The 15,822-nt window shown below is 34.6% G+C and overlaps 1 long non-coding RNA gene across 1 annotated transcript; it reads left to right on the top strand.

Moving 5' to 3' along the window:
- The first annotated feature begins 13,924 nt into the window (after window positions 1-13,924).
- LOC134794770 (uncharacterized) lies at window positions 13,925-15,704 on the top strand. The gene is made up of 3 exons (XR_010144718.1): window positions 13,925-14,091; window positions 14,954-15,080; window positions 15,601-15,704. It is a non-coding gene; the product is annotated as an uncharacterized LOC134794770 (long non-coding RNA).
- Window positions 15,705-15,822: the final 118 nt, after the last annotated feature.

Below are 15,822 nucleotides of genomic sequence, written 5' to 3' on the forward strand. Positions count from 1 at the left end.
GCGCGATATAGGGCTCTCTCGCGAATCGGTAGCATAAGACCTGCGCGACAACCTGGAGACCTACCGCGAAAAGCGAAATGCGTAAATTGCGGGGATCTTTCTCTTTTACTATAATGAAGGCGTAATTAGAGTTAGGTACCTACAGAGAAAGATGCCCACAATTTATGAACTTCGATTTTAGCGGTTACAGCCCTGCAGGCTCGCGGACAAATGGGAAAGCGACAAATTGTTGTCCCTTGACAATTCCACGCGAGATAATCTCAAAACTCGTAGCACAAGCATGCAAACATAAGCATGGGAGACAAAATACCAAAATCGATAAATTGACAGATCGAGATAGAAATTGACGCGCGACTGCTGTCTGCCTGTCTAGAACAAGAGCCCATGACCCAAGACTGCCAGACTTAAGTCTTAGTCTAAAAGCTAAAAGTTTTTCTATGAATAGCCCCTTAAATAACAGGTAAGAAATAATGTGGTCACCCACGGACTGGTTAAAAGCTTGGCTTGAAAAAATTTTAGCTGAGTTTATCCAACATTTTAATATAATTAAATAGTTTTAATTCTAACGTACAATGCTCGTTCAGTAATCCGAATATTAGCAATAAATAAATCGCTAAAAACCAAACTATCATTATCAGCTACTACAACCATCAATCGCCCAACACATGTCTGCAAGCCGTTTATCTATAAAAAAATCTGTTAATGATTTCCGCATGATTTATAGTGTTGGGACCAAAAAATGGCGGCAAAATTAAAATGGCGGCAGCATGGACGGCAAGTTGTCAACATGGGGCAACTTTCGCTTGTGATTAATAACTCTCGAAGTTATCAGCTATGGGCACAGGGGAGCTTGGTGCAGTAGGGAATAGTAGACTAGCATGCATTTTAGTAGGTAACTATTCCCAGTGGTACCAACTAAAATTGTGCAATTGTGCGTTGTAATACGGTATAGAAACAAAGTTAAACCAACAAAAGTCTGCATCGATATTGATAGCCCACGCAGTGCAAGTGTTATTTAAACGTCATAATTTCATAGAAGTTTGTAGTTTAAAATGACACTTGCACTGCGTGGGCTGTCAAAATCACTGCAGACTTTTCTCGGTCTGACTCTATGAATCACTGCAGTAATATTATAATGACATCCATTACGAAAACTGAAAAAAAAGATTTGGTTGTTTTATAAAGTGGACTGTTGTGGACACTAGAGATGTGCGCCGATGGCAAAATCATCGGCGGCGGCGTCCGATGATTTTTTGACCGGCGGCGGCGGCGTGATCGGCGTGAAATCGGCGTGGCATAATTTTTGATACTGCATGAGAACGTGGCCGTAGAAACTCTACATTAAAGCTTTCTGAGTATTTACTAGGCTATCTAAAACATATTATGAGTGTTTTCTAAATTATTGTCGAAAATTATATCCCATCACGTCACTTGGCATTTAGCAACCATTTCTTACTAACCTGACGGTTACCAACGGTATGTTTAAATATTAACATAAAAATAATATACATATATAGGTACTTTAAAACGCTACATTCTATGCAATACCTATAATGACTTTGTAAGCGGAATACAAATAAAACACATAAATCATTATAAAATATTTTATACGAAATAATGATGAACTACTTTAGTGTTTTTTTAGTGTTGAGTGTTGCAAAGACCCAATTCATGTCCCTGAATGAGCCAGATCCAAGCGACAATAGCCCAATTTCCATCGATGGGCAACTAGTCACCATGTGCGATCAGTACAAGTATCTGGGTAGTATGATGCACCATTCTGGGAATGTGGAATGCAACATTCAACACCGAATAGCCGCTGCTTGGCTAAAATGGCGAGAAGTGACTGGTGTTACGTGTGACAGGAGAATGCCGGTCAAACTCAAGGGTCTGGTATACAAAAGTATAATAAGGCCGGTTCTTATGTATGGCAGCGAGACGTGGGCAACGACTCAAAGACACGTGCATACCATCCAATGCTGAGGTGGATGTGCGGCGTTACCAGGCTCGACATAATCCGTAACGATACGTACGAGGAAGCCTGGGCGTGCGCGACATTGCCGATAAAATGCAGGAGAGCAGGCTGCGATGGTATGATCACGTAAAATGAAGGCCTTCTGACTACGTAGGAAATTTGGCGCTACAACTTTCCATCCCAGGTCGAAGATCTAGGGCCAGACCCAGAACAAGATGGAAGGATGTAGTGCTAAAGGACATGAGTGAGTGCAAGTTATCCGAGGACGATGTCGTGGACAGGGCGAAGTGGAGAAGGTTAAGCGGGAAAGCTGACCCCGCCACCATGTGGGATGGATAGCTAGGGAGAGAGAGAGAGAGAATGATGAACTACTTTACATTTGTCTGAACTGAATTATCAGAAATGTATGTTAGAATAAAGATGTCATCGTTTTCGAAAGTAAACGCCAGGTTGATTCGCTCAACAGAATGTCTTTGAAGTGTCCCGTGTCGCATGGCACTTGCAGGGGAAAACCCGCGTGTCTTCAGACCTACATACTGCGAGCGACTACTCAAAGATTTGAAAGACGAGCCCTCTAACGTAAAATCGCTTGAAAAACTTTTTATGAGATAATACATTGTATTTCATAAAAGAGTTTTATGGAATATAAAGGTCTACTTTGTTTTCTTTACTGGTAGCTTATGATGACCCTTGGTGATTTAAGTTCCTATAAGTGTAATTGCTTAACCTGACTTTTATAACTTTCATTGAAATATATATTGTTAAGTAAAGAAGCCGATAATCACGATAAAATGACTACCTATATTATATGATAAATAAATCAAACCATATCTATCATATGATGACCCTTATGCGCGTCACCAGCATCACACGAGATATCATAAAATACGCAATTATAATCGTAGTGAATGCTGGCTGGAGATTCTAAGAAGAAAATAGCATTTGTATGTCCTAGGATATGCATACTTGCAATTTTCTTGACTTTAGTTCACTGATTAAATTGACAATCAAGAGACTAAAACAAAATGCGTTTTACAAAAAAGCTGTGCGATAAAATATTAAATAATAACCTGTGATCCAGAAACTAGATCTTGTTTAAATTAACGCTAAATCGTTATCACAGCTAACACCGCAACGACAAAAATGATGCTAATTTGGTTCACTGGCAAATAATAAGCGAAAAAGCATAAGGATCTTCAAATTATATGTCTGATACTATCTACTCACTACGCAAAATGCAATAAGACACGTTAGGTATCAAAATTTCCCACGCCGATTACACGCCGGTCAAATTTATCGGCGGCGGCGGCGTGGAAAAATCGTCGGGGGCGGCGGCGCGGCGGCGCGGCGCACATGTCTAGTGGACACTATGTAATTGAATTACGGGTAGTTTACCGTCATAAGTTCTGTCATTTTTTCGATTAAAAATGTCAACCTGCAGGATGGGGTTCTGTATTTATCTATTGTACCTACTGTTTAAGAACTACTGCGGTAGCACCCCGGAATCTGCCAGTCACCCAACACATTTTGTGTAGGGGTGAAATTATGGGCAGAATTAATTAAAAAAGTAGTCACGACCAACCTGTAGCTGAAGGCTAAATAAACAAGTAATTAATAGAGAACCAATAAACTTATAGTGCGTAGGAAGATAAGGTTAATGCTATGATTGCTATGTCGTTAATTATTTTGGAAATTATTCGTATACTTACAGGACATTGTAGGTGTTGTCCAAGTCGATCTAGAGTTAGACCAAGAAAAGTCTGCAGCGACTTTGATAGCCCACGTAGTGCAAGTATCATTTTAAACGTCAAACTCCTATGACATTATGACGTATAAATAACACTTGCACTGCGTGGGCTATCAAAATCGCTGCAGACTTTTCTTGGTCTAACTCTATCATAGCTGACATGATCTAATCTAAGAAATCTTTAGGTATCTTAAATTGATATATTCATATTCATATTCCTTTATTCAGTATTGGACGTTTATATATAGACGAGTGGATACGATTACTTACGAAACGTCCAATCTTGTTGTTTTACTAAATTTCCTGTCCGTTTTCACATAATCGTATACCAAGTCAACTTCCATTCAATTATGATACCCTAGTAGCTTCCATCAACTCGAGTGTTTTGAACGTATCAGTTTAGATACTGCTACAGCTTGTCCTGCCTGACATTGGGACATAATGTTATGTTAAGTTATATAATTTATTACATTCCCATCCATTCGAAAATAGCCCCTATAACTATGGAACAAAATTCAATGTTCTGCATCGCATTACGACCACATTAGCTTATCGAGCGCTTGAAGCGCTTCAAAATGCTTTATGGTATCCGTTTCCTGAGAAATGGCGTCGCTGGACCAGCAATGGACGAGTTGGATAACGTAACGACTTCATATCACTTTTGCGTTGAGATATGGAACCCATTAAGGGTAATAAACTCTGTTTTTATACTAAAGTTGGATTGGGCAAATCGGGTAGAAGATTGGGCAAAAAACTTGTTTTCTGGGATATAAGATATACCTACATTTCTTCATCTTAATCTATTGCAATAAAGTGAGAAAATGTATACATATTTGTGAACTTAACTGTAAGTATTTTCAGCTAAGAGCCGTATTCTCAAACAACAACTGTTTAAATACTGATGTCAGGAAAATTTAACAAAGCAATTAATCACAACCAATGCCAATAACAAACAATTGAACGTAACAATTAAGCATACTGTGACTAGATGAGAAACTGTTGCTATGCTAACCTGCAGTAGCAGTGGGGAGACACTCCAGACTTCGGGCAAACTCGGCTCCGTTCGGCTCAGCATTGCTCCGAGCAATTAGGGTTGGCACCACTTGACGTCCTTTTGCGTGCACGACCACAGATAAGATAATCACCTGATTCACTTGAATTTTGACAACCCTAAATAGTCGAAAGGGACAGTGCCATACATTAGACAGGGATAGCATGATTCGTCCCTGTATCACTGTCAAACTTCGGTTTTATAGGAAGTGTCCTTTCTGTACTACTGTACGGTGAGTAGACACATGACGTATTGAGTATTAAGGTCAACACGTCATGTGACATTAAGGTGACATTTAATAAATAGAAAATATATTTAATAAAATAAACAATAATTCTAATTACATTTTCATAAAGGTCACCTAAATGCCACTCACGTAGGCCACTAGTATAAGCACCAATTTACTCAATAAAGATGTTCAGTATTCAGCAGACTTTCTAGTATTCATTAAGTACCCGAACGCCCCACATTACATGGCGACCCTGCCAGTGGGACTGCTCAGCAGTCCTGTTATCATCACCACCTTCGGAATCGTCTAAGTTGCGCCGCCCAGCCATCCAGCCAGCCAGCCAGCCACCCAGTCACCCAGCAAGCCAGCTAGCCAGCACCACTAAGCACAGCACTTGACCGCGTCGCGCAGCTACGACCCTGAACAACTATGGAACCGAGCACAGCTTCAGCCCAGTGCGGCAATACGATCACAGTAACAATAAAGGTAAACACTGATGGACAGCCTACAAGAACAGCACAATGGACAAGGAAGCAGCCACATACCCGCCATCGACCCCAACCGCCAACCCCGCCAGTACAGCGTACTCAGCAACACCACCAAGCCAACACATCAAGGAAGAAGAATAAAGGGCGAGCCACACGCCACATCCAAGCGACCATAACCACCATTAATACTACAATAGAAGACCAGGATGAAGACTGGACAAAGGTACCTACATCAAACTAAATAATCTTCTTTACACATATTTTTTTTCTCTCTCTCGAAAATTATCATAAAATATAGTCTATTAAATCTAAACTATAATCTTAATAATGTATAAACTATTCTTTAAACATGCAGATACGTTTGCGAGCGATATTCCAAATTCTACTATCTATTAATTATAATTAATTTACGATTACTACTTGATGACGAAAAACAAAACATGAATATATGAAAAAAAAGAAAATATATTCACCAGTTAACCACAAGTAATTCACTTTAAAGTAAAAAAAAAATATAAAAAAAAAAATCAGTACAAAAAAAAAAGGTTATATATGTACGTATAGATAAAATTAAATATCAACAACTTATTAAAATAAAACAAGTAATAAAACATACATATAGATAAAATTAAATATCAAGAACTAATTAAAAAGCTAGTTATTAATTTCGTTTAGTAGTACCACTGTATATATATTGTATATAAAATAAATTAAAAAGAATATAAATTGATATAAAAAAAAATTAAAATGAGACAAGTAATAAAACAAAAACATTTTCTAATATCCATCAATAATTTCAACCAGTGCATCATTCGTTAATTAAAACAAATAAACAAAATTTAAACAAACAATTTACCTCATAAAGTTAACTCAAAAAAAAAAATTATACAATCAGCAACATTAAATAACTAACACGGGGGTGCATTCCATTATTTCCATTTTTGCAATTAACTTATATTATATATCTTTAAGACCACAATATAAAAGAAAAAAAAAATAAAATAAAAAGCACCTCAAATCAAATCAATCAAATCAAAAATATACTTTATTCATGTAGGCCTAGCAACAAGCTCTTATGAATCGTAATTAATCTTAATCTAATTATCAGAGCAATTTATTGATGTTAATATTATTCCATAATAAAATTGGATTATTATACATATCAAATTTAACACTAAGAATTTCACAAAAGGATCGTCAAACATTAAAAAGATTGTATAAAAAATACTAGTCTAGAATTTCTAGAATAAAATCTAAATGTCAAAAAAAAAAGCATAAGTAACAAAAGAAGTAGATAGTATTACATCGGAATATCCATTTCCTCATCAATAATCAAATATATCTAATAAATAAATAATCATTTCGAATAACAATTAATCCCACGTTGTAATATCATTCATGTAGTCTTGTGTGGTATAATAAGCTTTAGAAATAAGTTTACGCTTTACATAATTCTTAAATTTATTAATAGATAATTCAGTAATATGGTTTGGAAGTTTATTATAAAATCTTACACAATTACCCATGAATGATTTTTTAATTTTATGGAGCCGAGTGAAGGGCACTGCGAGCTTATGTTTATTTCTAGTATTAATATTATGAATTTCACAATTTTTCCTAAAATTTACAATATTTTTATGTACATACAGAATATTCTCATAAATGTATTGACAGTGCACTGTCATTATGTCAATTTCCTTAAATTTATCTCTAAGTGAGTCTCTATGGTTCATTTTGTATATTGCTCGAATAGCCCTCTTCTGCAGAACAAAAATGGTATTTATCTCTGAAGCACCGCCCCACAGTAAAATACCATATGCCATAATGCTATGGAAGTAACTAAAATATACTAATCGAGCTGTTTTCACGTCAGTTAACTGACGGATTTTGCTCACTGCAAAAGCTGCAGAGCTCAGTCTATTCGAAAGAGTAGCAATATGGGGACCCCACTGGAGTTTAGAATCTAAAGTTATACCAAGAAAAACTGTACTATCAACTAATTCCAATTCCTCATCCTTCACAATGACACTTGTTTGCACATGCCTTACGTTACTACTAGTGACAAACTTAATACATTTAGTCTTTTTCTCATTTAACAATAAATTATTAACATTGAACCAATTTACTACTTTTGAAATGGCATTGTTTACATCATTGTAAGCTTGTTGCTGTCGTTTGACTTTGAAAATAAGTGAGGTGTCGTCTGCAAACAATACTATATCATCAACACTAACACTCAACACTAACACTAACAAACTAACCTAACATTTCAAAAACCCACTAACCCACTACTACCCACCGCTAACACTAATACTAACAAACTAACCTAACATTTCCAAACAAAACCCATTCCCAACATAAAGACAAAACCACTAACAAGCTAACCTCACATTAACTTTGACTAACTGACAAACACTAGAATCTACTTTTCCACACATTAAACAACATCACTTATGGTCTTTTCAAATTATTATCCAATTTAACGTTCAAAAACTTAGCTTTCACACCATTTGGTTTTCAATAGGTAACATATTTAATATATTTTTGCAAAGGCCCTCTTAACCAGTTACAATTTAATTTCGTGTTTTCCAAAAAAAAAAAACCCCCCAATCAAATCATATCACTATTGCAATTTATCAATCACACTTTTATTGGTAAAATAGAAGTATTTTATATGTCAACACTTCATTACTATTTTAAAACACATTATTATTTTATACATGAAAACATTACTTACACAGAATATTTGTATGTCTCACGGAACAATGGTGTTCCGGACCTTTGGGAGGCATGCGCGGAGCCGAAGCCAACACGTAGAGGCCCTTTTGACACTTTAATGAAATGTAAGGGGTACACCGAGCGGATGCTGCCCTTGCCCGTGTCATGGGACGCACGCAGAGGCAGCACCCACCAGGGTGTAAGGGCTTTTGAGAGTTGATGGAATCTAAAATGAACTAGGTTATTGGGTGAAAGCGATGGACTAAGTACTGAGCTATGGGGTAAAAAAAACCGGACGCCTGCCTAATAAAACGGTATGCAATTTTATTTCCGGCAGACGGTGACTCGCCCTCACAAGATGGGCCCCCACAAAAAGCGACATCTAGGATGGCTCAAGGGCAACACCGGACAGAATATTATTATTATTTTAGGTCAAATAATTTCAACTCACATATACTTTAATACCTTTAATGCGAATTATAATCTATTTCTTTTATTATTATCTGTTCAAGTTAAAAAATTGATTACATTTTTTTTTATTAATTAACGATATAACTTATTTCTATGACATGTAGTCAATCTGAGTAAATATTTTGTTTTTAAATCTAAAGTAAATAAATAACAATCTTACATTAACTTACATTTATATATCAATAATATTCAATCCACGAATCTACTACATAACTAATGAATTATTGCATAAAAATAAGAAATTGCCATCAGCCACTCACCACTCTCATATACCTATAATAACCAAATGTAAGGAATAATAAAAAAATTAATTATAAAATCAATATTCACATCCAACAAATTGGCAATAACAACAAAACATACAAAGTAACACATATCAACACTAACTACTAATCTACTTAAACATACGATTAATGGAATGCACCAGACTTGTGAAGGCCGCGTCACGCGTTCTCGTCACACGTCACCAAATACGGATGTACATGCAACACATGCCATGTCATCTCAAATTTTCAAGTACATAAATTGAAGAAAAAAAAATAACCATAAACAGTTCATACATTTGACGCATTATTAGAGTTTTAAACTAAAAATTATTTACAACATATAATATGAAAATCAAGTACTTAGGTATCAAATAAATATAATGAAAGACAAATAAACAAAATAAAAGGGAAGGAAAAATATAAACATCACATTGAAAGAGCTAAAACAGATAAGTGTTGCAACCAACAATTAGCCTGATCAACTAAAAGTTATTGTGACTCTTATATGCTTTAAGTTTTCAAAATGATGATTTCCTTTCAAAACGGGGTAGCTCGTGAAAATAAATAATGTAAGCAAGGTACACCAGGATACACCCAGGCAATAACCCTTGAAACCTAAACAATTCGAGCGAGCTCTCAATTGCAGCGGTCCTTGGGCACACGGAAAGGTTTTTTTGTTGTTCCGATGTGTGAAAACAACTGTCTGGCAATACATATTACGCGTAATATGTATTAGCGCGCTATAATAAATAATATTTTTTCTTGTATCCTTAATAAATATGTTGTATGTAAAAAAAAGGTCGGCCGACCGAGAGCGCTATTAAAAGGCACTGTGTACTTTTTAAAAGACAGGTGACGGGTATCACTAAGTCAGCTTACATTATTAGGTCACAATGCAGACATTACAAAATGGCTCATTGGCGATCTATTCTTACAATAATAAACAAATTTTCCACAAATCACGAGCAAGAATTCTGAAAAGAAATAAATAAAAACAAATGAAAACCCCAGGGAAAATAATAGACACTATAACACATTAGAATAGCATTTTTTTTTACAAGCACTAAATCCTTGAGACATCATGATACGGTCGAGTTACCTTGCATGAAGGTCCTTGGACACATAATATGTTTATTAATATAAACATGTGTTAAAAAAACAGCCTGTAATAAAAAATATATACTTACATATAAAAATCAAATATAGCATTATACTAAATAAAAACCAACTATTAATCAAAACAGAAAAGGAAATAAATGATTTTTACCCAAATAAATAAATAAATTTAAATGAAAAGAAAATAAATAAATAATACAATAAATTATGTACTAAATATATTTATGAATAAAACTAAATTAAGACAAAGAACATTAATTATAAAAAAAAAAAAAATTACGTAATACCAACATTAAATAAATACCTACAATTACAGTGGTAATAATAAACAAATCAATTAAATAAAAATAAAAATACGTACAAAATTAAAATAAGTTAAATTAATAATAAAAAACATACGTGTAAAATATAAATACAATACAAATACACTTTGTATTGTGTCCATAATATAATAATAAATTAGTGAGTTAATGACCAGTTTACATGTCAAAGAGAATTCTCAAAGATACCTAACAACCTACTTGCCATACCTACAATAGGTCAAGGTATTAAAAAAAAAAACAAACAAACATATAAAATAATACAAAACTTATTTCACTCAAAAGCATACCACTTAATTTAAAAGTATAGAGTATTATATTATACTACAATACCAGTTTTTCGTCATCAATGTAGAAAAATCCTTTTAACCACATAGTTATTATTACCCAATGTATAAAAGAGCCATATACTGTTATTTAAAATCAGGGTACAAATATTAGCATTAAGTAAGAACATATTGTAAAAAAAAAACCAGTCATGCACCACAAAAATAAAACAACACACACATATGAATGCAACCATTACATTGTCAATGACATATTATCAAAATTATATATCAAATTTTCAAATTATTATACTTTTCGGCATCTAAAAATATCAGTCTACACTAAACCGTAATTTCATATAACAAATAGACCAAATTTATAATTTTAACTCTTATTCTCTAGAACGTAAGTATAGATTGCAAAAGTCCCAGGACGACGCTAGACATAATTTAATTAAGACAAAACAACTTAAAAATCAAAAAATAATAATAATAATAATAAATAAATAATAATTCATGTAACTATAACGTAGGAGACTTAATAATAATAAAAAAAGGAAGATAGAGATAACATGGACCCCGTATACACGGAACTCTACACAGTAGTTCAAGACCAAGGTCAAAATTTAAAAATATTAGTATCAGGAAAAGAAACATTGTACACCAAAACAGAATAAAGCACTATTACCATTAAAACTCACCTCTTCGGCACACCAGACACGAGAAACACACACACATACACACACAAACACACAAGTCAAATTCAAACGTAATTGCAAGTTCCATGATCGACACAAATCCACGAAGCAAGCGACAGAACTGATCTAATAATCTAACAATCCACATTTCTTATTTTATAAAATGCAATTCAAAACTGATCACATTTAAACTTACCAAGCCGACAGAATCCAAAAAAGGCTCTCCATCTTCCTTATTAGAACATAAGAAAGCAAACGACGCATTGTTATATCTAATGTTACATAGGAATAATTTTAAGTAAGACACGTACTAAATGTCAATACCGCACTTTTAGCTATAAGATAAATATAGTCATGTAACCTTTAGGATATTCAATAGCAGAGTAAGCAAAAAATCATAAATGACACCAAGGTGTTTATTGTAATTTAATAACAACAAAGTAGAAATACGTAACAGGAAGTGAAAACCAAGTATTATAATAACATTTAAAATCTAAAATAAATAATTTTAAGTACCTATTAATGTGTAACATGTTAACCACAGTTTTTTTTTATTTTTGAAATATTTTCAACATTGTAAACCTTTAATTGTTTAAACCATAATTTATCTTTAAACAACTTTTTAAAATAATCCATTAAATTATTTTATTTAACATACCTAATTAAAATTATATCCAATTTAATATTTAAGATATCCTTGCATGTTTTTTTTTAAGGTAGTTTTAGTGTTTTTGTTTGTATTTTTTTTTAAATAGCTATTATATACATATACGTTTTGTTTTAGATTATAAGATTAACATATATTGGAATAGTTAGAAATTAATGTCTAAGATTAAGTTATTGTTTATATTGTAATTACGACAAAAATATATTGTAACCTATTTTTGTCTCAAAAAAAAAACGGGGAAGGTGTACGGTGAGTAGACACATGACGTATTGAGTATTAAGGTCAACACGTCATGTGACATTTAAGGTGACATTTAATAAATAGAAAATATATTTAATAAAATAAACAATAATTCTAATTACCTTTTCATAAAGGTCACCTAAATGCCACTCACGTAGGCCACTAGTATATAAGCACCAATTTACTCAATAAAGATGTTCAGTATATTCAGCAGACTTTCTAGTATTCATTAAGTACCCGAACGCCCCACATTACACTACCGAGTAGGTACAATTAGTACCTACTCGGTAGTACAGTAGGTTCTGGACCAGTAGGGTGGAAGAGCTGCGGAAACCTTCCAAAAGGTTGGATCAGTTCTCGGATAATTCTAGAGCATCTCAAAATCAAAGAAGTGGTAATTTTGATCAAAGGAAATTTTGAAGTTTCCCTGATCTTTCCAGTTTTACAGTTTTACTTTTTCCGCGCCCCCTATAAGGCAGAGCGAAATACCAGTCAAGTAACGTACTTGTTCGTTACCCTTGAATTTTTTTCTTATTTTGCTGGTACAGTCGCCATCAGATTTATCGGCGCGACCAAGGTGCTCACAAATATCTGAACACGCCTCTATTGTCAAGGCGTTAGAGTGCGTGTTCAGATATTTTTGAGCACCTCGGCCGCTCCGATATATCTGATGGCGACTGTACATACCACAAAATTAAAAAAGGAGGAAGAGGGAGAGTTTTTGTTGAATTAATATTTTTTTTAGTATTTTCAACTTTCTGCTTTGCTAAGATCATGAGAGATCATATCTTTATATGTGTAGTTTATAATTAGAATATTGTTTAGAATAACCTGATTTGTGATTCATAATTCTTCTCGTTGTCTACAATCCTGCACTAAGTACAAGTTTTCTGTTTGACCCAATGGTTGACTGGTAGAGAATGCCTCAAGGCATTAAGTCCGCCATTTGTTATCGTGCAATAAAGTTTAAATAAATAAAAAATAAATAAATAGACTTAATATTATGTCTTATTATTTTTTTTGGTAATTCCATTTGGCGCAGATTGTAGTATAGACTGACGCATATATAAGGTGCTAACAAATTAGTCACGGATATTTTTACAGCTGATAGTACTCGGTTCTCGGAGTACATTTAAGTATGAAACATCATTGGTTTTGTTATCTTGTTTTGGAGAAAACTACGAAACAAATTTGCTACGTTAAAACACCCTGTTAATAAGATAATTAAATGAGACCACTTTAGACATTCTAAAACCTCTTTAAACTATCATTTCCCACCGAATCATAACGACATTTAAGAAAAACAACTTTTGACGTGACATGACAGACAGTGTTAAACATCTTGACAGGTACATAATAGGATGATTATAATTTTTTTTTTGTTCGGTAAATGAAAACAAAAAAATGATATACAAAGGTTCCTTAATTACAGTTAAAAGTTAATTGTTTTAATGTAATGTATCATCTCTTAAAATATCCGTGACTAATTTGTTAGCACCTTATATATAGCATTTGTCCAAATAGGTATTGAGAAGAATATAATTATAAAATTCTGCCCAAACACGACAAGTCAAATAAACACGTCGTTTAGCAAATTTAGACTTTACTATTTGGCGTTATGACTTCATTTAGATCTTTTATTATTGTAGCTGTATTGATTAGCCGATACATATTTGGGGTATAAAAGAGTTGGATTTCTTCCAGTAATCTTGTGTGATATCAGCTTCGGTACCTACAACTTGTCCAAAATGCTGAAGTTCGTTGGTTTACTCGCTTTCGTGTCAGTGTCTTATGCAGCTGTAGCAATATTCCCTGCTGAGGAAAAACCTGTAGACTTAAGTAAGACCTACCCCTTAGGGGCCTAAACAAGATGAGAATACTTGATATAAAATACCAATCGAAACTTAAACAATGTATGGAAATAGTCACGTTTGGCGTTTGTCATGCGTGTACGATTGTCAACTTGGCTAGGTTACAATCCCCCCCTGGGTAGAATAGCCTTGTTTGTTCGTGTATTTTTCGTTTGTCTGTGATGGTGGCATCGCACCGGCCAGGTATTTAGATCATCTTTTTTTTAATTCCTAACCAATTTTGATGATACTTACGTCAATCGATTTGTCTTAATTCCTTTGATTCTTCGCGTTTTCCTTGCGTTGGCGTGGTGAAAAATTCTGTGTTTCCCTCAGCAGCAAAGTTTGTTTAACCCTCGTGCCTTGGAACCCTCCCACGATCTTTTTATATACTTAATATAGGAGGCGAACGAGCAGACGGATCACCTGATGGTAAGCTAACCGCCGCCCAAGAAAACCCGCAATACTAGAGCGGTTGTAAGTGCGTTGCCTTTAAGATGTGAGTACGGTCTTTTCTTGAAAGTTTGAAGGTCGTATCGGTCCAAAAATACCGCAGGCGACAGTTCATTCCACAGTTTAGCTCTGCGAGGCAGGAAGTTTCTGGAGAAATCCACATTTGAGGACTCCCAACCATCTAAGTGGTGAAGATGGAAATGTCGCGTAGGGCGATGGCGGAATGAAGCGGCAGGGATTAATTCGCGCGATTCCTCAGAGCACTCCCCGCTCGTGACTTAATTTTGGGATCATTCGCTTGCTAAGTTCTCAACATTAGCACGGGCTATACAACAACTAAGTATGCACCCTTGTGAAACAACATACTATTATAAACTTTTTTTTTTTTCATTTTTCAGCTAACCAAGAAGGATGTTATATTTCCAAGATAAACCGAGTGCTGCGATACGATGTTAACTTTTATCCAAATACTGATTGCGCAGTGTACATTTGCAAGAGCTCAAACAATCAAACACTGTATGAAACGTAAGTAAAAGATGTTATTTATTCAAGTTACGGTTTCTTATCTCAAAATTATCGATCGCTGCGTGTTCCAAAGGGGATTTTTGCGGAAGATTCCCTTCGGTCGTGTTTTAATTTATCGCCATCCGTTGCATATTTCCTATTTTTCGCACTTGTATCTTAATGTACTAATTTTATACAAGGTGAGGTATATCTATGCCTAATCTGGATAGTCGTTTTAAAATTACGTTTGTATGGAGAACCGAGCTTGCTGCGGACAAAGACATAATATATGTAACTATCTATTCTCTTTGCTGCGGACTATTAGAGTTAGACCGAGAAAAGTCTGCAGTGATTTTTGATAGCCCACGCAGTGCAAGTGCCATTTTAAACGTCAAACTTCTATGAAATTATGACGTACAAATAACACTTGCCCTGCGTTGGCTATCAAAATCGCTGCAGAGTTTTCTCGGTCTAACTCTAACAACGTTACATGTGTTCTTCTATTGCTTATTTACTTAATGTATATGTATCTTTTTGACAGTTGTGGAGTAAAAGCTATTCGCGATGGCTGCAGAAGAAGCGCCATAGATAACAGCAAACAATACCCTGATTGTTGTTACCAAGAAGTATGCGATGGGACCACCATCCCAGCTACTGAAGCGGAGGCTATCGCTGCTTAAACGGTTATAACAACAGTGTCAATAAAATGCATAATCGCTAATTATAGTTTTATTTATTCCTTCTTTTTGACATTGATTCCCGT

Source organism: Cydia splendana, chromosome 11 (assembly GCF_910591565.1).
Source record: "Cydia splendana chromosome 11, ilCydSple1.2, whole genome shotgun sequence".
Classification (NCBI taxonomy): Eukaryota; Metazoa; Arthropoda; class Insecta; order Lepidoptera; family Tortricidae; genus Cydia; species Cydia splendana.